Here is a 24,144-nt window from a genome sequence, read left to right as displayed (position 1 = left end):
AATATTCTGAGTTGCAAGGGACCCACAAGGATCATCAAGTCCAGCTCTTAAGTGAATGGCCCATAAGGGCATCAAATGCACAACCTTCATGTTAGCGCCGTGCTCTAACCAATTGAGCTAATCTTGGTGGCTTACTTTAATCCCAGAATTAATTTTTTTTTTTTTTTAATAGTGTCTTTCATCTACCCTGGGCCCTCCCTGTGAATTTTTCTCAATCAATGTAACTCTTGAGCTTGTTATATGTGGAGGTCAGATGAAGGTCCAAGGCGATAACGTAAGACCATAATAAAATAGTTAGAAGTATCTGGTAAGAGCCAAACAGAGCAAATTTGAACTGATGTTTTCATAGTTTCTACTGCTCTTCATCTTGAGGACTTACTGGAGGAAGCACTTGTTATGTTTAATGGCTAATCAGTGAATCATTTCTTCTGTAATTTGTTCTGTTATTTCTCTAGCAAATGGGGAATTAAGCATCCAGAGCAAACTGTGGCAGATTTCTTCAGTATAACTGCTTCTTGCATAGAAAAAGTGCTTTCTCGAGCCTAACATTTCCCGGTATGCTTTAATGCTGTCTGCACTTGTATTGGCAAATACAGTGAACAGTTGCTATCTAGTCTTCCTTTATGTGCTTACCTGTATTTTCTAGAGATCAAAAGAAAATGCATCTGTATCAGTTAAATCTATGATCTGTTCAACAGATGCTGACTGCCACACTGTTATAGCCTCGAACATTCTCTCGCTAATACAGTGCTCCATGACACAACAACGTATTTTGTGTGCTGTAGTTCTGCAGGAATTTGCCATTTCTGCATAACTTTTAAAAGTTACCTGGTAGAAATGATGACCTTTAGGAAGAAAGTCTGGATTTTGCTTTGCCTTTTTAGTTAAAGGGGATGACTTCTTAAGCATGTATTAATCATTTCCATCTGAGAGCATCTTATTTTTTTATCTTAGTTAGAAAAGCAACAAAAACATTCAGAAAAAAAAGCTTCTTAGACTCATAGTGTTTTGCACTTTGGGATACTATTACACATGCTTACGATTATCTACTCTGCAAACAATTGTCAGAAAACTTCATCTGTTTTCCAAGTCCCACAGCAGAACAGATGTGGAATTAAGTTTCAAACAATGTACTGTTAATCACTTACATGTGGACACAAAATTAACTGGAGCTCAGTGGGAACTGATTGGATGCTTTGTTAGTTGAGCATGGAGTGGAGAATTTGCATTGTTGTTAGTCTTCATTCTCTGAACAGTCCTTTGAAAATGGTACTAATACATGAACAAGACAAGAGTCTGTTTCAGGTATTTAACTCTTTCTAGAGAGCCAAAACCTTAGGGGACCACCTGAATGGAGCTGGACTATATTATGTGGATGAATATGAAAGAGAGATTGCATATATATGTGTAATTTTCATTTATTTGAGAGCTCTTTTGATGCTGTAAAGGATATTGAGAAGTAGCTGCATATCATTTGTGTGCTTTCAGAAACAATTACTTAAACCAGTCAGCTTTGCCTCTAGGAGATTTAAAGTCAATGTTCAATTCCTGGAAAACCATAAGAAAGCAATTATGTCAGAAAACCTACTCATGTTGTGTTCTAAATCTCAGCCTTCATTGGAAAAATCACTTCAAAGACAGCTCAAATACAACTACTTCAGAAAGCTAGTTTTGGGGGAGAAAGGGTTACTACCTGGGGACTCTGGAACTTGGAACTTCAACTTTACAGAGTTATTATTATGGATCAGTGCATTAGATGGTCACTGAGACCTAAGGAATTGTTGGATTCTTGTTCTTGGAAATATTTTTTCCAACTTGATAAGAAAGCTCATGGAAAAAGAGATATTGATACTTGCTCCTTGTGTGATTGCCCTCTGAGGTATGTATAGGTCTAGAAAAATAATACCTACTCAACAGAATCTGCATTTTCTGCTGCTGTCAAATTGAAAATGTTGTTAAAATGTCTAGATTACACATATGTGATTATTTTCAGTTACTTGATCCCATGTAGCCTGGAAATAATTTGTCTTCCTGAATCTTCAAAATATAAAAGGCAATGGGTGTGTGAAGAGAGAATCTAACAAATTTATTGCTTCTTAAGTCTGATGAACTTGATTAAGCAGACAAGATTATGTCATATTCCAGGGTTTATAGTAGTTTCTTGAAAGTTTTTAAACTCCCATAGATGTTTAGCCTTATATTATATTGAAAGGTTAAAAAGGCTATGAACTCAGCTGCGTGTGGTTTTTGGCTTGAAAATAAGAGTGGCCCCCAAAACTTCAATGGGGCATGAGGAGATTAGTAATGATGCATTTTCCTGCCTCCCACAGAGTTTTCCATCTAACTGCCTCATTGGCTGTTCCTTAACTTCTCGCCTTCACCTTCATCATTATGTTTATTCTGGTAGTAAGCAAATGGCCAAAGCTAATTAAAATGTTAATTCCTACTAAGATAGCAAAACACAGTGTTTTGAGAGACGGAGAGAACAGAAGGAACTTTCAGAAATGTTTGTTATGTTCCAGGGACATGTTGTCTCTTAGCTTGACTTTTGGAGAGATTTGTGAAGGTTATAGCAGAGTTTATGTATTTTTAAACAAATCTTTCATATGGATTTCCTGGGGCTGTTTTGCTTGTGCTCTGTGAAGTGACCAATTTCTTCCTTTTCTTTGTTTTTGGGGAGGTCTGCTTGACCTTAAGTTTTCATGTTTTCTTTCAAAATAACTTTTTTTAATGGATATTATTTTGTTTATATGCTTTGCAGAAAAAAAAGAGATAACATTCAAAATAAATATCTTTATACCCCCATATCTTGTTTTTTAGTCTTTGTCTAGAATGACATAAATGGCTAAGTATTTAATGTTCTTTAAACATGACTTTGTGAATGTGGTTGATGTAGACATTGTGTGCATTATCAAGACTTAATAAATATAGTTGTCTTCTGCTTTTAATAATCAAAAGCATGGGGTACGGATAGTAGGTCTGTATGGTACCAGTAGAACTCAAATGAGAAACTGCATTTTTGATGAGTAATACTTTGAGAATATTTTAAATGGGTTTAGATTGCATGTCTTGGTTTTAACAGAGGGGTTTGGGCAGCTTCAAACTGTTTAATATGCTTTTTCTGAGAGGTGAGTGGGAGGTATGCTAATATACTTTTTAAAAGATCTCTGGATGAGAGGGCCTTTGTAAGGGAGTTTGTTCCCTTGTTATGCTTGTGTGGTTCTTCCCCATATTATGTTTTGTTAATTCATTAATTTTGTGAATTTGTTTCATCGTGTCATCAGCCTCTGACAAAAAACTAGAAAGCTTTCTTACCTCTGCTCTATTTCTTGAATGGTTGTTGTCGCAGTCTTGTTCTTTCAGATGGTCAAGAACTTATATCTCAATTTTACTCAGAAATGGATGCTAAATAATAATTTTTTAAATATTTAGAGGAGATTAAAGGATATTTAGAACTTCTTACAAAATGCATACTGTGACAGTCTTTGAAGGGGACATTATTGACTTCAGGAAAAACTAAACCTGGATTTTCTGTTTCTTGTATTGCCAGAACATTTCTGAAAAGATTGTTTCTCTAGCAGTGTTTAAATAAATTTGCTTCAGAAAAAGCTTAAAATGACAAAAATTTAGAAGGCATAGAAAAGCATCACTGTGGTATACAAAACCACAATTAATGTATTTTTTAGTTGCTGTTCAATTCCCACCAACCCCAGGGCTAGTTAATTCTTCCATCTGCAGATTAAATATGCTCCTTAACTCTTACCAAAGCGTGGCCAGCTCATTTCCTCTTCCTTGGGTTAGCATCACAGGAGTGCCTCTGCGGGTTTGTAAGCTCCAGCTGGAAAAGCATGGTCGATGGAGATGGCTTAGGACTTTTGGAGGCCTGCAGAGACTGCAGGGTTTTCTCCAGAGCTGGAAAACTCGGCAGATGGGACTTAAGTAAGGATTTTCATTTCTGTAATGTGATTTTACTGAAATGCTTAACAAAGGCACATGTAATGTTGCTTAGTCTCATCTTTATTTAGTTTTCCTTACGCTGGGTTTGGGTTTTGGATTTTGGGTTTTGTTTTTTTACAAGACTGAGGAAGGGTTCGGAAACATGAGCTGTAGAAGAGCTGAATACAATTTAATGTGCTCTATGTAATATTTTTAGCTTTGAATTAAGGTCTTGAGTGCATGATAGGCCTGCTAGGTGGAAATGTCTAGATAATATTGGCAGAAAGAAGTTTGCTTTGAGGTCAAAGTGAATGGCTTAAGCTCAAGATTTTGTCATTTAGCAAAATCATTGCATGAAACACTGAAATCTTTCAGGATTAGAAAGCAATTTTTCAGTGGTAGAAGGTCACAGGTTGTACCTCTGGGTGCTTTATTTTGATAAAATACTGTTTATGTGTCTATTTTTATTGCTTCAATGTAGATGAAAGCTGTGAAGAAGGCATGGAAGTTAGTTCAATGTAGAATATATGCATAGAGTAAACAATTTTGTTTTCCTGACACCATAGAGAAGTTTGAATTTCTATTTTGAGGACTCTTAACAGCTTGTTGGTGTCTTAGTAAGTTGGGCCCTCATTCTTTGGTTGGTTGCTTTGTTAGATATCTTGTCTCAAATGTAAAGAAAGTTCAAGTGTTATGGCAGGCCTGTGTTTATTTGGGAGGGAGAGAAAGATTGTGTTTAAGCAATTTTTTTTTTGTTTTTATTTAGAGTGAAACGACAAAGCAAACAGGTTCCTAATTCAGTCCTAATTCTGTTCATAATGCAGCATTACTGGAAAATGCAGGAATGTTATCAGGCAATTTGGACATTTTAAGGATTGTTTCATTGATTTGTAATAGTCACATCACCATGATGTACTCTGACTACAACTTTGGCTGGAGAAGGAGGTGTGAGATTGAAAACCAAACAAACTCTGCAGCTGTTGGTTTAAAAAGCATGTGTGGGTGGGTAAGATAGAAGTCTTTTTACTCCAGTATACCATAATGGGATAGCTCTGCAGCTTTCAGCAACAGTCTCAAGATGTACTGATTAAATAAAAAAAATTATTAATTGTTTATGACGTAACAGAACTCCACAGTTGCCATCTCTAGACCTTCAGGAAAAGATAACTGAGTTGCCTCCCTTGGAGACATTCTCTTCCACTTCTGCCAGAAGACAGCTTTGTTTGTAAACTTTGGATTTTGCAGGCCGATGTGCGGTAATCTGGGAGCAATAATTCAAATGCTAATAATACTCATCAAAAGTTGTTATTTATTAAGCCAGCTGACATTTAAGAAGAATAGCCTGAGCTTGCCAAGTGATTCTAGCTCATTGCTGAGGAGCATGCTACTGGTTAGAGCATTTGATTAGCAACCCCATGTCAGGGCTCCAGGGCACTCATGGGCCTCAGCCTCCTCTGGGTCCTTCCCATGTTCTTACCTGGGGGCCCAGAAGTCTGTTTCAGCCCAGCCTGGTGCCATCAGTCCATGTTGGAGCTGTGTTGCCAATGTGCCTGTTCCAGTCCTCTGCTGCTGTGGTGTTGACCTGGAGCCTGCCTGTGTCCGATGGTCACTGGGCTGCCCATGGGACCTGTTCCTCTCATCATCTGCGCGCAGGCAACGGGTTGCTGAGAGGTGCTGGCCCCAGGGTGAAGCTGCTTTCTGAATCACTTCTTGTCTAGTTCTTCTCTGTGGTGGCCACTTAGAGCAGCTTTATGGCCAAAATGGAGCCAAGGAATTTTAGTGTCTGTAGATGTACATAGTAGAGATACTGCTGCAAAGCTTGGGCTGCCTTGAGTTGGCAGAGGGCTGCACGGAGCTGCACGGAGCAAGGGCTGCAGAGGGCTGCACGGAGCAAGACAAACACTGGCTGTGGTGTAACTCGTGGAGCAGCTGTGGAAGTTTTGTAGTCCCTGTGACACAGAGATGTGACTTAAGAAGCATGTTGTAAAGTGAACTTGTTAAGTGCTTTTACACTGCTTTTAAAGTAAACAATTTATGTCCTTTTATCCTCGTGGATAATGCTAAAGATAAGAGCTCCCACTGATTTCAGTGAATGTGAGGTTGGATTCATGGCTGATGTTCTATATTATTAACTTCAAATAAAGATTTATGCTTAGCTAAAACAAACCTTAGAAGCTAAAGTAAATTTTAGAGAATAACTTTACTAAAACTGAATTTGCATACTTTTGCTTTAGTGGGTAATGACTGGCTTGTTTAAGAAATGTAATTTGATTCATTTACCACGCAGGTGTTATTGTATTAGTTAACAGGCTAAGAGGGTTCTTTCATTTGCAGTGCAGGTCTCTTAATGCTTCTGTATTTATTCTGCTTAGTTTTGTGAGAATTGCTAGAATTATAAAAATTATTATTTGGTTTAAACATTTTAATGATGTATAAAAGTATGCTGTGCTGCTTTCTTAGTTGAGGTCGTGCAGTGGGAAAACTGTCATTAAGAGCAGGGATCAGTGTATTAGAAGTACATCTGGCTTTTATTAAGTGTAAACTTCAGGACAGGTGCATTTGGGGGAAATATTTTTGTAGTATAACAAATTTTTTTATTCTGTTCTCACTGAAATAGCTTGTAAATTAAGTTGTTCTATATGACTCTCTTGAATTTGCGTCAAATTACATACAAATAGATATGTAGCATGATCTTCTAGACTGAACAAATAGGTAGATAATACAAAAAGAAAAAATGGATTTTTTTTTTAATATGTTTGTGTGAAACAGAGAAGAATGAGCCTGAGAAGCAATGTTAAAAATATCTGTTGTATATATTGAGTTGTTAGCTTCCTATGATGTTTAAGCATTGTAATTAATTTAAAGGGTGATTTTATTTGTGAGGGGGTTTTTTAATTTACTATCAATATATTCCTAAAGAAAGTACTTTCCCCTTCTTGTTTTGCTGTTATTTCTGAAGTTAGCCTTAATGATGCCTATGAAATACTAATTTGTTTTTTCATTTCATGTTGTTCTGCATTGATAGCAAAAGACAAAGAACCCATTGAATGCATTATTTCTATTCATAGTGACATAATTGGTCATACAAACCTTCTTGAAGTAAGTAAATATTTCTTTGATTTCAGTACTTGCTGTTATATAATACATGGAAGTATTGCACAGTAGTATATCTGAAGAAAAAGCTACTTGAAAAGGATGTTTTAAGATACAGCAGATATATCTGCATTCTTTTTTATTGTATTTGTGCTGGGGAGCCTAAGTATACCCACTTCCTATTGTGTACAAAGACAGGGTATGTGACATGGGAATGTTACCAAACCTATTGTGTTCTCTTAGCAGTGTCCAGTCTGATTCTCCTGTTGACTGTAAATAAGAAAACTTTAAATCAAAGGCTCTGCTTGTTACAGAGACTCCTTCTCCCTTAGTTGTGCTGAGACAATTATCCCTTGCAAATCAGAAAGATGAAGGATGAAGAAGTAGTGTTTCCACCTTTTTTGGAGGGCTGGGGCTGATGCAACCAAACTTACAGCTAGCTGAGTAGAAAGGAAGAAACAGATTTCATGTATTTTTGCCAGCTGTTATAGAAATCTGTCTGAGCTATTGCAAAATTTGTAAGAGCTCCTTAGAGAAAGAATGAGAGCATACATGTGTTTTTCCCATTCTGATTTGCTTAGGAGGATTTGACCTTCTGCAGTGTAAGGGAGGTGTACACTGCCTGTGTGGTGACCGGGTAGTGGAAGGTGTGGGGACTTTCTTCTTGTTAGCTTTGTCACAAATATGGTGACAAAAAGGAGACTTTTTAAATATAATACTTATTTTCCTCTTTTTTCAAAGTTTTAGGGTTTTTTTAGTTTTTGTGTGCATGTGAGGAAGACAACTGCTGTGCCTTTGGCAGGTGGATGGCTCTGTGAGAGAGAGGCTTTCCTAGACCTTCCTCTGTGGGCTGATCCTCTCTTACCCTGCCTGTACTACTCTTGTTTAGGGAGCTCAGACTCCAAGCAAGAAAATTTTCCTTAAAAGCACCACCTAATGGACTATTCAGACAATTAGGTTTGTTTACAAGTACTTAAAATTGATGCTGCATTTTTTGTTACTTGAGTTTAAAGAAAACAATTTGGTCTTTTTCGTTCTTGAAAATAGTCTCTTCCTCTGCTAACACTGCTGTATTTTCATTGCCATGCTAACTGTTTTTGAGACAGAAAAGCTGAAGTAATTACAGCTACTTGGTCCAGTCAGTTGGGGGTTTTTGGTGTTGTTTCCTTTTTTTTCCCCTGAAGGAATAGTCTGTGTGCCTGGAATTCAGAGGTCATTTTAAGCTGTGCTTGACTTTGCAGTGCTTCTAGTACACTTTCCTTTGTCCTCAGAAGCACACTTTGTTGAAAGTTCTGCACCAGCTTTTCTGTTGTTAAACCATCTTCATCGAGGCCGAATTATCCCTCTTTGTAAAGTGAACTGACCTTCTGACTCACTTTGTTCTTTTATGTAAGGGGAGGTTCTTCATATGTCTTGTCCTGATGAATGTATAAAAATGCAGGATTTGCTATTACTGTGTGCAGTTCTGTATTTCAGTATTGCTGAATCAACCTAACCTTACTTTTATCACCTTAATTTGTTACTTTTTGGTAGTGGGGATTCAAAACTGGATTACCTGTTCAAGATGTGTATTTCTGAAGTGCTGGCTGAAGGTGAATAATAGCTTATTAGTGGGATCTTAGCCTGGAAACATATCCCAGGATATTCTTGGCCTTCCTTGTTGCCAAGGCTAACAGTTGGCTCATGTTTAGACCACTTTCTGCCCAGACCACTACCTCTGTTTCTGGGTAGCCGGTGCCCAGTCTGTCTAAGGGATTAGTCCATCTCAGGTACAGGAATTAGTGTTTGTCCTTGCTTAATTCCATGAAATTATGTGGCAGTAGTTTAGAGGTGCATTTTTGGGATGTAGTGGTTCAGGCTTAGGAACTTCTGGAGTTCTTCCTAAGCCATACCTGATTTTAAATTGTTATTTTAAGTTGCCACGGAATATACAAGTAATCCTAAATGTATTTTCAGATCTTGGTATACTTTATTAGTAAAATAGAGGAAGAGAAAGATTTGATTTTGTGCGTGCTTAGTTTATGTGTTACTGCTTCATAGAATCACAAGATCACAGAATGAGAGAATGGTTTGGGTTGGAAGGGATCTCAAAGGAAGGGATCTTCCAGCCTCCTGTTATGGGCAGGGACATCTTCTGCAAGGCAAGGTTTCTCAAAGCCCCATCCAACTTCGCCTTGGAAACTTCAGGGATGAGTCATCCACAACTTCTCTGGGTAACCTGTTTCAGTGCCTCACCACCGTCACAGTGAATTTCTTCCTTACGTCTAATCTAAACCTGCCCTCTTCCAGTCTAAAGCCGCTACCCCCTGTTCTATCACTACATGCTCTTGTAAAAAGTCATTCTCTTGCTTTCTTTTAGGCCCTCTTCAGGTACTGGAAGGCTGCTAGGAGATCACAGAATGGGTCATGTTGGAAAGAACCAGCCACAGTGGGTCCTGTGGTCCAACCTCCCTGCTCAAGCAGGGACATCCTAGAGTACATGGCACAAGACTGTGTCCAGGCAGTTCTTAAATATCTCCAGTGAGGGAGACTCCACTACCTCTCTGGGCAATCTGTTTTAGTGCTCAGCCAGCCACAGAGTAAAGAAGTTCTTCCTCATGTTCAGGTGGAATTTCCTGTGTATCAGTTTCTGCCCATTGCCTCTGGTTCTACTGCTTGACACCACTGAAAAGAGCCTGGTCCATCCACTTGGCACTTCCCCTTCAGATACTTGTATACATTGATGGGGTCCCCTCTCAGGCATCTCTTCTTAAGGCTGAACAGGCCCAGCTCCCTCAGCCTATCCAGCACTCAGGGGTATTGGCCACTCCTCCCAGTTTGTATCATTGGTGAATTTGCTGAGCAGGCGTCTGTCCCTTCATGCAAGTCATGGATGAACAAGTTGGACGGTTAAGCATTGAACCTTGGGAGACACCACTAGGGACAAGCCTGCAACTAGACCCTGTGCCACTGATTTTGGCCCTCTGGGATCTGCTGTTCAGCCAGTTCTCAATCCACCTCACTGTCCACTCATCCAGCCCACAGCCCTGAGTTTGTGTGAGTGTATCTACTGAAGTCGAAGTAGACAATATCCACTGCTCTCGCCTCATCCATCCAGGTGGTGGTTTCATTAAAGATGGCAATCAGGTTGGTCAAGGAGAATTTAACTGAGTGAATCCATACTGACTATTCCTGATCACCCATGAGAACAGAGATAGCCTTCTGAATGAGGTGCTCCATCACCCTTCCAGGAGGCTGACTGGCTGGTAGTTCCCTGGGTGCTCATTCTTTCCCTTGTTGGACACTAGGTTGACATTTGCTTTCTTTCCTTGTGAGCAGCCTAGCAGCTGTGTCTGCCAGCTCGCTCAGCACTAGTGGATGCATCCTGTCAGGACCTGTGGACTTGTGGATGTCAAGTTTGCCTAGGTGGTCCCTAACCCTATCTTCCTTGACCAAGGGAAAGTCTTCACTCCAATATTGCTTTACCCTGGTCTCCTGGGTCAGAGAATTCTGAGGGCCTGGTCTTGTCAGTGAAGACTAAAGCTAAGAAGACCTTCAGTAAATCTGGCTTCTCTTCATTCTCTGTTACCAGGGTCCCTCCCTCCATCTGGTAACAGGACCACATTATTCTTATTTTTCTTTTCTTATTGATATATTTGAAGAAGCCCTTCTTGTTGTCTTTGACATCCTTGGCCAGATTTAATTCCAGGTGGGCCTTGGCTTTCCTTGTGTCATTTCTACTTACTCTGACAGCCTCTCTATATTCTTTACAAATGGCCAGATCCTGCTTCCATCTCCTGTATATTTCCTGCTTATGCTTGAGGAATGACAGGAGTTCCTTGTTTATCCATGCAGGTCTCTAGCCCCATTTGCCCGCTTTCTTGCTCATCAGGATGCTTCATTCTTGAGCCTGGAGGGAGATCAACTGTCTTTGACCCCTATTTCCTGCAAAGCCTGTTCCCATGGGATTCTTCCAATAAGATTCCCAAAATCCATGGTTGCAATCTTACTTGCTACCCTGCTTCCTCCTCACCAGATATACTGAACTTCACAATCTCATGGTCACTGCAGCCAAGGCTGCCCCCAGCCTTCACACCTGCAACAAAGCCTTCCCTACTTGTTAGTATGAGGTTGAGCAGCACACCATTCCTTGTGGGATCCCCCACTACCTGTGACAGGCACTTGCCATCAGTGTTTTCCAGGAATCTCCTGAACTGTTTTGTGCTTTACTGTGATGCTTCTCCAGCAGATGTCAGGGTAATTAAAGTACCCCACAAGAACCAGAGTCTGTGACATTGACGGTACTCCCAGCTGTCTGTAGAAGGCCTCATCTTCTTCTTCCTCCTGATCAGGTGGCCTATAGGAAACACCCTGGAGCCTTCTCTTCTCCAGGCTGAAGAACTCCAACTCACTCAGCCTGTCCTCACAGTCAGTGTGCTCCAGCCCTCCTCTGGACTCAGTTCAGCAGAACTGGTGCTGGGGGCACCAGAGCTGGATACAGCATTGCAGGTGGGGCTTCACAAGAACAGAGTAGATAAGGAGTGTAACTTCCCTCTTCTCCTGGCCACACTGCTTTGGATGCAGTCCAGGATATGATTGGCTTTCTGGGCTTCAAGTGCCAGGTCATATAAAGCCCACCAACAGCCCCAGTTCATTCTCCTCAGGACTTCCCTCAATCCACTCTCCACCCAGATTATACTTGTGCTTGGGATTGCTCTGTTCCATGTACAAGACCTAAAACTTGGCCTTGTTGAGCTTGGTGAGGTTTGCACAGGCCCACCTCTCAAGCCTGTCAAGTTACCTCTGGATAGCATCCCTTCCCTCTGGTGTCTTGACCACACCACGCAGCCTGGTGTCATCACCAAACTTGCTGAGGGTGTGCTCAATCCCACTGTCCATGTGCCTGGCAAAGATGTTAGATAGTTGTGGTCCCAACACCAACATCTGAGGAACACCACCGGCACTGGTCTCTACTTGGACATGAGCCATTGACTGCAACTCTTTGACTGCAACCATCTAGCCATTTCCTTATCCACTGAGTGGTCTATCTGTCAAATCCCTGTCTCTCCAATCTAGAGACAAGGATGTTCTGCAGGACAGCATCAAATACTTTGCACAAGTCCAAGTACGTGACATCAGTTGCTCTTCCCTTACCTACAGCACTGTAATCTCATCGTAGAAGGCCACCCTTCATGAAGGCATAATTTGCCCTTCATGAAGCCGTGTTGGCTGTCACCAATCACCTCCTTATTTTCCATGTGCCTTAGCATAGTTTCCAGGAAGATCCACTCCATGGTCTTGGTGGGCACAGAGGTGAGAATGACTGACCCGTAGTCTTACTCTTTTTTCCCCTTCCTAAAAATGGAAGTTATAATTCCCCTTTTCCAGTCAATGAGAACTTCACCAGACTGCTGCAACTTCTCAAATATGGTGGATAATGGCCTGTTTTCTCAGAATGCATCTCATCAGGTCCAATGGACTTGTGCACCATTAGGTCCCATGAACTTGTGCACTTTCAGTTCCTGAGGATGGTAGCAAACCTGATCTTGTCCTGCAGTGGGTAGTTACTCTCTCAGCCTTTCCTCACAAGAGAAATACTCCAGACCCCTAATCATAACCCTGCAGTCTATAGCTTCCTCACAAGCTGAAATGGGCAAGTGTTGATCTCTTTTCTCTGCTTATCATTGATATGACATAAGAAAAGGGCATGAAGCTGTGTTTCCTGGATATCAGGAAAAGGTTCTTCACTCCAAGGTTGGTTGGGAAGTGGAACAGGCTCCCCAGAGAAGTGGTCACAACACCAAGCCTGACAGAGTTCAAGAAGTGTTTGAACAATGCTCTCAGGCATATGGAGTGATTTTGGGGGTTATTCTGTGCAGAGCCAGGAGCTGGACTCTACTTGTGGGTTCTTTCCAACTCAGGATGTTCTATGATCCTATGATGATCTTTGCAGTACTTCACTGGACCCTCTCCAGTAGTTCCATGTCTTTCTTAGCCTTCTGCGATTCAGGCAGTGTAGCTGGAGCACTTGCCAGTGAAAACTGAGGCAAAAAAGTCATAGAGTACCTCAGCCTTCTGTATGTCTCAGGTAACCACACCTCCTGTTTCCTTCCAGAGAGGGACAACATTTTCCCTAGTCTTGCTTTTATGACCAACGTATCTGTAGAAGCTTTTCCTGTTGTCCTTGATGTTGCTGGCCAGGTTTAATTCTATCAGGGCTTTAGCTTTCCTAGCCTTATCCCTGGCATCTCAGATGTTCTCTCTGTATTCTTTTCAACCTACCTCTCCTAGCTTCTGCCCTTTTCTGCTCGTCTGCCCATGAGCTCCTTGTTCATCCATGCAGGCCTCCTGGCATTTCTGCCTGACTTCCTTGTTGTTGGGATGCATCATTCCTGAGCTTGGAGGAGGTGATCCTTGAGTATTAGTGAGTTTTCTTGGGCCTTTCTCCCATCCAGGGTTTTGCCCCATGGTACTTTACCAAACAGATCCCTGAAGAGTCTAAAGTCTGCTCTCATGAAGTCAGGGCTTTGTGCTTTTTCTTAATGCCTTCATGGTTGGAGTGATGTCTAGAATCCTGCGTTTCTGGCCAAGCAGAAGGGGCCTGGTAGTGAGATGTTACCCATGTGCATATAATCTCTTACAGGCAACATTTTCACCATTCCAGCCACCAGCACTAATCATGAATATTGTTTTGATGTTTTTGGCTGTGTACCTTTCTTACATTTTACATCAATTATTTCTCTAGGTATTGCCAGGCATCTGAAGTGGTTGACTAAGACCTAAGTATTTGGGACAGTGGTGAGTAAAGAAAATTTTGATTATATTTTCTGTGTTTTCACATGCTGTCTGACTCTGAAGTTTTACTACTGTATGAAGGGTGAAAGATGTTCAGTAGGTTATACCTTTTGAATGTTTTCTTCTGAGCAGCAAGTTCCTGTTCAGAGCATTCAGACAACATTTTTAAGCAGAGATTTTAAGAAGAAGAAGAGGAGGTAGTCTCATTAACTGCTTTTAATAAGTGAAGCTTCCTCCTCACATCACCCTGACCTTGAGAAAACTTAAAATATTTCAAGTAACAGTTCAATCTGTACTTATTGAAGTGGTAACTTGACCCTTTTTGTTAAAATAATGATGCCTGACTTTTCAGAATATTGCAATTTTATACACTGAGCAGTTATAAAATGCGATATCATTCTAAAATACATGGACACCTGAAGTAAGTTAATAAATTGCTGTGAGCTGGGTTTTTTCTTTCTTTAAATTGCAAACTTTGTTCATGGTTTTTAACTCCCCCTCTGCAAACTGTGGTATCCTTTGTAAAGTTAAATTATGTTCCTGATCCCCTATGCTTATTGCTGATTCTTTGCATTGTGTGTGCCAAATATGTATCATTTTGACTAGAGAAGAATGCAAGAAGGATCTAAGGAAGAACTTGAAAAATTTCAAATACCTTAAAAAGTGAGTTTTGTAATCCTTTTATAAATATATATTTTCACTTCCCTGTCTGTAGGTGTAGGCTGTCAAAGAGAGCCTTATAAATGCAGAGATAAACTCAGTGTTACTTGTACTTAATAATCGTAGAACAGAAGAGAATCATAGAATCATTAAGGTTGGAAAAGACCTCCAAAATCGTTGAGTCCAACCTTTGATGAAACACCACCATATCAACTAAGGACATGAAGTGCCACATCCAGTTTTTTTCTTAAACATTTCCAGGGATGGTGACACTATCACTTCCCTGCAGAACCCATTCCAGTGCTTAACCACCCTTTAAGTGAAAAAATCCTTCCTATGTCCAACCCGAACCTTCCCTTGGTGCAGTTTAAAGCCATTTCCTCTTGTCCTGTTGCTGGCTGCCTGGGAAAAGAGGCCAATGGAAGAAGAGTATAATAATATTTTCAAAAATCAACTGCATTTTCTTTCCAAGAGAGAGTTATTTGGAGCAATGTAATATTTCTAGTTCTCTGGTTTCCATGGCAGAGCCAGTTTACATGAAAAATTTAGTATTTAAGTGATTTTGTTTGATTTCAGTGCTGTTGACAGCAAATGTTTAGAGCCCATGTATTTTGGTCCATGTGCTGTTGACTTTGGTGACCAAAGCAGTGAGAAACCTTTGCCTTGTTTCTTAATTATTTTTTGCTTGAATGGCTTCGTAAAATTATGTTTGTTCTCCATTTCTAAAAATAGCATTCAGTTAAAACCTTGAAGGAATCTATCAGTTTAGAATATTTGCATTCATGTAGGTCTATATTTACTATGTCCTCTCTACTTCTGTTTGTATTTCACTAGGAAAAGTAGATAAGTGAATTTAAAGTTTGTCAGTTAGTTTTGGATAATTATCTTTTGCCTACATTTTAATCTATCCCTGTGCTTCTATCCTCCACTGCCTGACAATTATCAGGACTAAACTGCTGTATCCATGTTATCATCAGTGCACAAACGGAATGAGAGCATTATAGACAGTTCATGTATCTTTACTCAACAAAAAATACTCAATAAAAATTCTTTTTTACAGCATCTTTTTTGATGCTGTTTAAGAACCTGATAGTTAAGAATTAAAGAGACTGTTGTTAAATTAAAATTGCTTTTTGGGTAGTACAGATAATATAACTTACTTTATAATAATGTGCCTCAGACCAGCTAAGAGGGGAGCCCTATGACACTTAGCAACAGAACAGAAACACTAGCATTAGCATTAATAACCAAACTTAAAAAACAACTTGAGTGAGTGTTAGCAGCAGCAGGTGGGAAGCCAGTGTACAGGCTTAAGTGTAGTGGTGTTGGTAAAATTGCACAATTGATAAGATACGCTCTGTGAAGATCTAATATGATGAAAAGAAAATTGAAATTATAACTTTTCTTTCATAACAGTATGTAAATAATGTACATGTTTACAACATATATATAAATAATGTAGTCTCTCTCTAGATGCACTGATGAGCATAGCAAAGTCAAGTTGTCTGTGTTTTATTCAAAGGCATTGGATAATTTCTCTTGGGGAAACATTTGAAAATAGTTAAGCACTTATTTACATAAAAATTTTCATTTCAGTTGTAGCAAAATAATTAATAATATTGTAACTGGAAGCAATAAATAAACAACAAAGATAAAACTTTAAAGGATCAAATTACCTTCTGCTAATCTCTTAATGAAATCTTTGGTATTTTGCTTACTCTTTCCTCTTGTTTTTCTCCCCAAAGTTTCAATGACATTATAAGAGCATTCACATACTTCCTCACGTGTGTGTGCTCCTTTTGTTGTGATATAAGTAGGATAGAAGCTTATAATGCCTTTTCTAATAAACATGAAATATAGACTCTGAAATTGTATTAGGCAAGAAAGCACCAGTTATGTTAGTTTTCCATATAATATTAACCAAGAAGTGATTGCTTAATGCAGGGGTGCTAAGATCCTTTCAGTACCTCAGATCACAGCTCATGGTGATCCACACTCTGGTGAAATGACTTAGCAAAAGCATATGCTGTGCCAGATGCCGGTGTTGGACATCTCTGGAAAACAGCAAGTGTTAATGTGCTTGGGGAATGTTATCCTCAGGACTCTGATGGGTGATCATGAGGTCATTGAAGACATGGAGGTTTGATCCCCTCTTTTAATAGCTGAAGTTTCACTGGCCACTTGCTGGTATTTTTGACAGAGGTTGATGAAAGGTGCAGTTCTTGGACCATGGACTTCGGTCATCCCAGCTACTCTGGAACCTGTCAGCTGATGTGCCATATATTCTTCTGTGTTTCATGAAAAGAAATGTTTTGTCTAGCTAGTCCTGTTCCTCTTCAGGTAATAAAACTTACCTAACTTTCCTGGATAGGATCCTTGCTGTGCTTTAGGCCTTGGAAACAACTGGGAGAAATCAAGATGAAGGAAAGCAAGCAGAGTGTCTTTGTTTAGGTCTTTCCTTGTGATGTGATAACCATCAGAGGAAGGAAAGCCGTGGTTTGCTCAAGATGTTCTAACTGTCATCTGTGTGCTGAAGTTTGCTTCATGATGGTATTTTGTGACTTCAGGAATCATATTCTGTGTTTCTGGTTAAGTCCTGCCATATCTTAAGCCTGAAATAGGAAACTTGTTAATAGTTCGGAGGTGACCAAAGGGTCTCTCTCTCTGTGTGAAATCCGTGTAGTTAAGAGCAGAATACAGATGGGGAGAGGGAATTGATTCTGGGGATTTGTGTTTGATTTGGGATATATGGTCCTGTTTATATCAATACAGTTTTGTACTATGTACATAACAGCACAGAGACAGGGTGGGGTTTTACTTTTAGAAGCAAAAAATGGATATGTAACCAGTGTTGTTGGGTTTATTTGGTTTTGTTAAATCTCCTTTCTGTGTCTGTGCTTTGCCTTTTCTGTTTTATTTTTCATGTAGTTCATCTTGGTTTAGTCCTTCTTTGGAGAACTTTAAGATGATCTAAACGTACTAATCCCAAATTGGACCTCACTTCCATTTAATAGAAACAAAAACTAACTGGATTTTTTTTTCCATTTTCTTTCCTTTTGTCTGTCATTAGAGGGGAGAAAGGATGTGTTACTGAGTCAGAAAAATATTGTGATTTCAAGTTCTTTCCTTGAGAAGGCACTGGGTACTTTCAGATGGTGTAAACCGCATTGTACTGATAATTTGCTTATGGAGTAGCAAATACAATGGTTAATTTTAGTGTTATTTTTTCTGGAACCTAGTGCGGTTCTTGGCATGGAGATGCCATACCACAAGCAGTAAGGAAATAGCAATTGCTGCTATAGGAAGAAGCGCGGTGTAGTGCATAGAGCAGCCTGTATTGACTCCTGCGTTTGACTTCTGCCTCTGTTATTAACCTGCTACGTGGTATTAGGAAAGTTAATGAATTTCTTACTCCTCTTGTTGACTTAGATTGCAAGGCCTTTTGTCCACGTATTGAGCCTCAGTTCATGTCAGTGTGCTTTGGTGCCTGTGGAGTCCTTCACTTGCTATAGTATTACAATTTTTACTTGCAGAGTTTCTCATTAGTTCTCAGAAACTCACTGTATTATGTGGAATCCTGAAGACACTTGAACAGTTATTCTACAAGAAGAAAGCTAGTAATAGTTTCCAGAGCATGGTTTAGTATTGCATCTGGTCTTGTGCAACTGCAGGCTGATGCCAAAAGGGATACTTCAGCCTGTTCTTTCCCTCTCTTGCATCAGCCCCCAGTCCCAAGGTGAGTTCAAGGTAAGCATCTGATTTGGAAAAAAAACCCCAACTGCCTGGGAAGGAAAACTAAATCAGGACACTATGCTGGCCTGGCGGGACCTGTGGATAAGAAATTATTAGATGTAACAAAACGGACAAAGGCATAATAAGCAGCTGGAAGTAGGTGGGGAGAGTAGTACCGTTTCTTTCACCAACAGGTAATAAATACACCGGATGAGACATAGCATGGAAACCTAGGCTTATTAAGAGCTGCATTTTACAACCATATTCTGCACACGGCAGAAGAGTGTCTTGCAGTGGATGTGACAGCCCAGCTACAGTTCTGCTGATGTTAGTTGCTGATACTAGGTGTTCTTCACTAAAAGTATATTTTTCTAATACTGCTTTTTAATTGCCTTTTTTTTTTCTAAAGTAACAGTCATCTTTGTTATCCACATTATGATTTCAAGGCATATTTCTGATGCCTAAATATAACCTTTTATTTAATTCTAAATTATACTAAAGTCCACTTAACCCTGCAAATTGAGAGACAGGAATTGCTCTTGATGTGATAGTTTCTATAGACCTTTTATTCATAATTTCCCCTTTAAACTCTGTCAAGAAACTTGATTCATCCTTGAAAATTACTTGCATTATTGGAGTTGACTCTTTGAAGGGCGTTTTTCACTACTGCCCTTTCTCTTAAAAATGTATACAAGAGATTAGATTGGCTTCTTTGATCTTACTTTCTTTGTGAGCCTCATGTAATAAGATCTTGTGTTGAAGGACCTGTATTTTCTTCCCCACTCACCATAAATTTCCATGAAACAAAAAAGGGTGAACAGGACTGAGGAAGAGACACACAAAATATTAATATGACTTTGGAAAATGTACTGACTAACTTTAATCAAGGAGCCTTTACACACAGTCCACACACACTTGCGAGGACATGAATGTTTCCTGTCAGTTGCATTTATGGGTGAGGTTGCCGAGTGTAAGGGAACAACAGTTCAGCAGCAAAAAAGTAAGTGTGCCTCTGAGAATGCTGCAGCCCAGCAGGGACCCTGGCTCTCAAACCGTCTGTGAAATTGACCTAGCCAATGATGTTGCTGAAATTTCACATCTGTTATTTCTTACTGCCCACTTCTTTGGCAACGGCGACTCTTCATTTTTTCCATTATAGGCAGCTGCTGGAACTAGAAAGAGCTTGAGCTCATTTTCAGATGTGCTATATAGACTACGTTTTACCTTTCTTCCCTTCCCACCCCCCCTCCTTTCTTCTACCACATTCTGCAGCACACTGACTTGTTTCCAAAGTGTAGGATCTGTGAGTTGCATGCTCAACATGTGTCTGAAGATAAGCAGATGTGTTACTCTTGTGCATACAAATAATTTTTTTTTAAATGTGGCCATCGTAATGTCTGGGAAAAGAGATATTCTTAACAAGAAACTGTCAGTGAAAGGAGAAATCTATATACATTGTGTCAGGACTCACCAACATTATCATTGAAACCTGCTTTCAACCCTGGCTGACTAGACTTACTTTATGAAGAAAGTAAGTGCACAGAGCTCAGTGGTGGAGCCAGGTACTTTATTACCAACTAGAACTGAACTGTTTTAAATAAAGAATTTCTTTTGCATTTCTTGAGGCTGTCTAACCATTTTTCTTCAATGTCCCAGAGAGGAATTCTCTTACATCTTTCTGGCCCTTTCTATATTAAATTATTGGAGCTCTTAGATTACTTCCCAAAGCTATTAAATGGAGGAAGGTATTACAGCCTCTAAGCAAGCTGGAAAATAACCTGCTGATGGCTGTTCAAATTTTTGAGTCTAAAACTGTGGAATCAAAACGTAAGAATACAATATATTTTTTTCCCTGATAATTTATGCAGGCAGACCATGGAAAAAGCATTCAGTGATAGTTACAAACTGAGAACTGGCCAGCCTAACGAGCAAAGGTTGCTGGCTGAACTTGTTACCAGGGAACCACCAGCATTCCTTCACTGATTTTTAAATCAGCATGAGATGATAGAGATATGGCTTAGTCAAGGACATCTACTAATACATGTAGTAAGGTATCCCTGACAGCTGAGTGCTGTGATCTGATCGTGCTGCTGCAGTTCTGCACAGGTGCAGTGCTTCCCTCAGAACAGCAGTCACAGATCCCTGCTAGGTAATGCAGAAGGACTTGGGACAAGGACTATACAACAGTGAGAGAATATTATTGACTTTCAGTGGCATGGAATGGATGGGAGGAATGGGTGGGAAGGGATGAGGTAACATATCTGACCCAAAGGTGGGTCAATCTTATGCTATATATGCCTCCTAAAATACTTCAAGATGCCCATGAAAAATACCTTTAAAATTAGTATTTTATTATTTCTAAATATTTAAATGCTTTTCTGGTGACATATAGTTTAAGTGCCTGATAGAATTCTGTACTGCTGTAATTGAAAAAAATTGCTATACCAAATGTAGGCTGATTATTTTCTTTGATTCTACACTTTTTACATCTCTTTAAATCCGTTTTTTTTCCTAAAGCAAAACAGTTTTGTCTGCTTGTTGAAGGTTGCCATTGTCCTTTATCGGATGTGTTTTTAATCCACTTCTTTCAGAAATCATGCAGGAAGTTAAATATTTTCATAAAGATTCTTTTGGCGGTAAAATTTAATGCAGTAGACAGTGAAAAAATTTATAGTCTCTAAAGATTTATGGATTTTATTAAATGAGGGAAAAATCTTTCCCTGCAGATAATTTTTTTTTTCATGTATTGGAAAAGTTGAATCTGAGAAGAACAAAAAGAAACTCTATGCTAGGGAGGTTGAAAACATGCCTTGAAATCCCACTAGTTTTCCAGGTAGTGTTGAGCGTATTTCTCTGTGGAAATTGGCTACTACTCACATTTCTCCTGAAACTGTCAAATCTGTTAGAAGTATGATAATAAAATACTCTTGGATGGGCATATGACAAGACAACATTATATTTAATGCAATTAAAGCATTCTCTAGGTCTGCCTCCCTGGCATTCTCATGGATGGTTATCGAGTTCTTTTTATTTGTTACTATAATTTTTTAATGATTATTTTCCTGGCAGCTGGAGGGACTCTTCCTCAGAGTTACTACTAGCATACTAATGCTTGTGTAATATAGAGGGGATGCTGCTTTGTCTGCATGTGAAATAATCTAAGTGAATCAAAAGAAAATGGACCAGATGCCATGACTCTCACTTGGGAAGTCTTTATCCCATTTATTTTTACTTCTTTCAATCACCAATCTATGTGTATAATTCCTTCTTATTAAAGAAAATACGTGAACCGTAATAGCACACTTTAGTTTGTGCTACATTTCAGAAATTATTTCAAAAATTCATCACTTCTGTTTTAGGATGGTGCTCAGCTAACAGTGATAAAATAGGAATTAGGATTAGCTGTGCAAAGTCATATCTTTTAGCATATTTTGTGACAGTCTAAATGACTGCCGTGTTCTTTTTTCCAAATGTGTCTGGAGGCACAGCTCAAAACATTAAACCTATGGAAAGCCTGTCTGGAGGTTTGTGTGTTCCCAGGTATTTGAGTATCCTTAGAAGTAATCTGGTTACATTGGCACACTTCTAATATTTTAACCTATTAAAGCATCAAATAGCTCTACATACCATGAGCAACCTTCTAATGTTGCCCGAGTTCAATTCAAAATGACTAAAGTGTAATTATGATATGTTTGAAGTGTATTGCAATCATCAGAGAAAATAAATTGTTTCTTGGCTGAGACCATTTGTCATAGTCTAAGGAAACATCCAGAAAGGGGAAAAAAAAGGGTTTTCAGATACATAGATCTCCTTCAATAATACTCTGTAAAAGTGAGAAGTTTCTGCATTCACTTCTGAGTACTAAGTCTCAACTTCTCTGTTAAAAGCATTTCTGTTTTTAAAGTTGACTTCGTGGAGTTTCACAAAGATTGATGAAAATTAGAGCAACAGATTAAGAAAGGGATGAATAGCAAGCAAAAGAGTTAAAAAAATAAAAGCCTGTAGCTAGAGAGCAAAGAAACAAAGGTTGAAAGCTTAAGTCTCTGTCTCCCACAAAATAAATAACAGTTGTTGTTCTTCCCACACCCAAAGATGGGAGCTAGTAAACCTTCAGGTGTCCAAGTGTGAGGCACATAAAGTGCTAGACTCTTGAAGGAGCTTCTCAGGAACTTCTAAGGGTTGTGATGGTGTCGCCTCAGTTCAGCATTGTGCCCAGCTGCTGAATACTAGGGTAGAAAGTATAGCAGAGAGCACAGAGCAAAAACACTTTTGAGAAGAGTTTCATTACGTCATTTTAAAACTAGACTGTAGAAAGGACAAGAAATAAGCTTTATTAATCTGGTGCACTGGAAGAAAACCGCAGGGCTAGCTTGCTTTCTTGGAATGTAAGATGTGATGTTCATGCTTAGACATCTGCAAAACTTATGACAAAGTTTTTATTCCTTTTCTTCTGTAGGTTGATGATACCGAGGATATTACAGCTCCTACCCTGCGAACTCTTATTCACATGTAAGAAAATTCCTTTTGAGGGTGACAATCTGCTGTGAGCACACAGAGATATTCTGAAGTGTCTGTGGGAAAGGCACCAGGGCTGATACTGAGCTGGGTATTACTTTGTTCCATTTTCACTTCTTCTTTAGGGGGAAAAAAAGTTATTTCTACTTGAAATCCACAGAAGTGTTTTGCATAAGTAAAGAGCTCAGTTCCTTCAGCTGTTGCTTTACTTCCTATTTGAAAAAATATTTTTAATCTAAAGAAGTACTTTGATTCCATTTTTTTCCATTTTTATTACATGCTAATCAAAAATTGTCAGCTTTATAATATATCATGCAAAAATTCTGTTTACTCTTTGAATGAGTTGTTCAATCCATCTTTGCCGTGACCAGTCACATTTTTCTCTAACTGTTGTATTTGATGACTAGAGAAACTGGGCAGCCTTTGTCCCCCTTTATGATTGCTGTTGTGACAGAGCAGCTGATCAGTGTGTTGAGCTCAGTCCACTTGCTGAGGCCATCAGCTTCATCTGAGGTTTGTTCCTGTTCTTACAGTTTAGTAACTGAATTTTGGTGAGAGCCCTTGAGTAAGGTGCAGTCCATTTGTTCTGCTAACAGCCCAGCTGTGGATATATAAAATCCCCTTTCCCTGTTGCTCCTTGCAACAACCGGTTTAATTGTTATGGGCTCATAGGAACCAATTAGATTAACAGATGTTAAAGGGAGCCAGTTTCAGGTCTTGGTGGGAAGCAGTAATTTGAGAAGCCTTGTGTAAGGGCTTGCTAACACCTAGGTGCAGAGTGTCTGGGTTTGAGGCTGTGGGTGCCATGAAAATTGCATCACTTTTCTCCTGTTTGCTGAGGCCAGATGGGGATGTTTGTAAGAATAGCAGCCAGAGCACATTCTTACTTATTTTGGTAAAAGGCAGCATATTCTAGAAGCTCATCCTTGGTTTTGTCACAGATTTCCTATGCTTCATTAAGTTCTGTTGAACACTTATGTCCATGCTTGCTTGAATGTGTCTTGTGGAGAGAGTTTATTTTGGGATCTTTTTGGTTTTCCATGTTAAATGGCAAGTTAGTTAAAATATAAAATAGCCTAACAATTTGATGTGACAGAGATCTGTTAGTTCATCTACTTAATCCATGGCTGATTTGGAATTTCTTCCTGCTGGGTGCAACCTGAGAGAAAGTTTTAGTACTTCCAGTGTTGGAAATGAGGACAGGAGAAGTTTTCTTTATTGTTCATCTACTGACTTAAATTGTTTTGGTCAGTGCTGCAATAGCAGGATCTGCTCTCAGCAATGGGTCAGAGTTGCAGATGTTCATGTGGATATTGAAAGGCAATTTGTTTATGGCTTTTCAAAAACTAAGTAAGCGTTGCACGGATATTCAGAGGAGTTGAATTTTAAAATATATAAGTATGTCTTCACTTGTATGTTTTCCCTCTCACCTTC

General features: G+C 39.3%; 1 protein-coding gene across 3 annotated transcripts in view; it reads left to right on the top strand.

Annotated features, from left to right (window-relative positions):
- LHFPL2 (lipoma HMGIC fusion partner-like 2) overlaps nucleotides 1-24,144 on the top strand; it is a 92,108-nt gene that overhangs the window by 18,906 nt on the left and 49,058 nt on the right. The window contains exons 2-3 of one of the 3 annotated variants that reach the window (XM_017743671.1): nucleotides 13,754-13,806; nucleotides 22,652-22,704. The gene's annotated coding sequence lies outside the window, so the exon portion shown is untranslated. Of the gene's footprint in view, nucleotides 1-13,753; nucleotides 13,807-22,651; nucleotides 22,802-24,144 lie in introns of all 3 variants that reach the window. The other 2 variants (XM_017743670.1, XM_017743672.1) reach the window with 2 other exon arrangements.

The sequence above is a fragment of the Corvus brachyrhynchos genome, unplaced genomic scaffold, assembly GCF_000691975.1.
Source record: "Corvus brachyrhynchos isolate BGI_N302 unplaced genomic scaffold, ASM69197v1 scaffold8, whole genome shotgun sequence".
Taxonomy (NCBI): domain Eukaryota; kingdom Metazoa; phylum Chordata; class Aves; order Passeriformes; family Corvidae; genus Corvus; species Corvus brachyrhynchos.
Note: the sequence above shows the minus strand (reverse complement) of the source record. Positions and strands in the feature narration are given on the sequence as shown.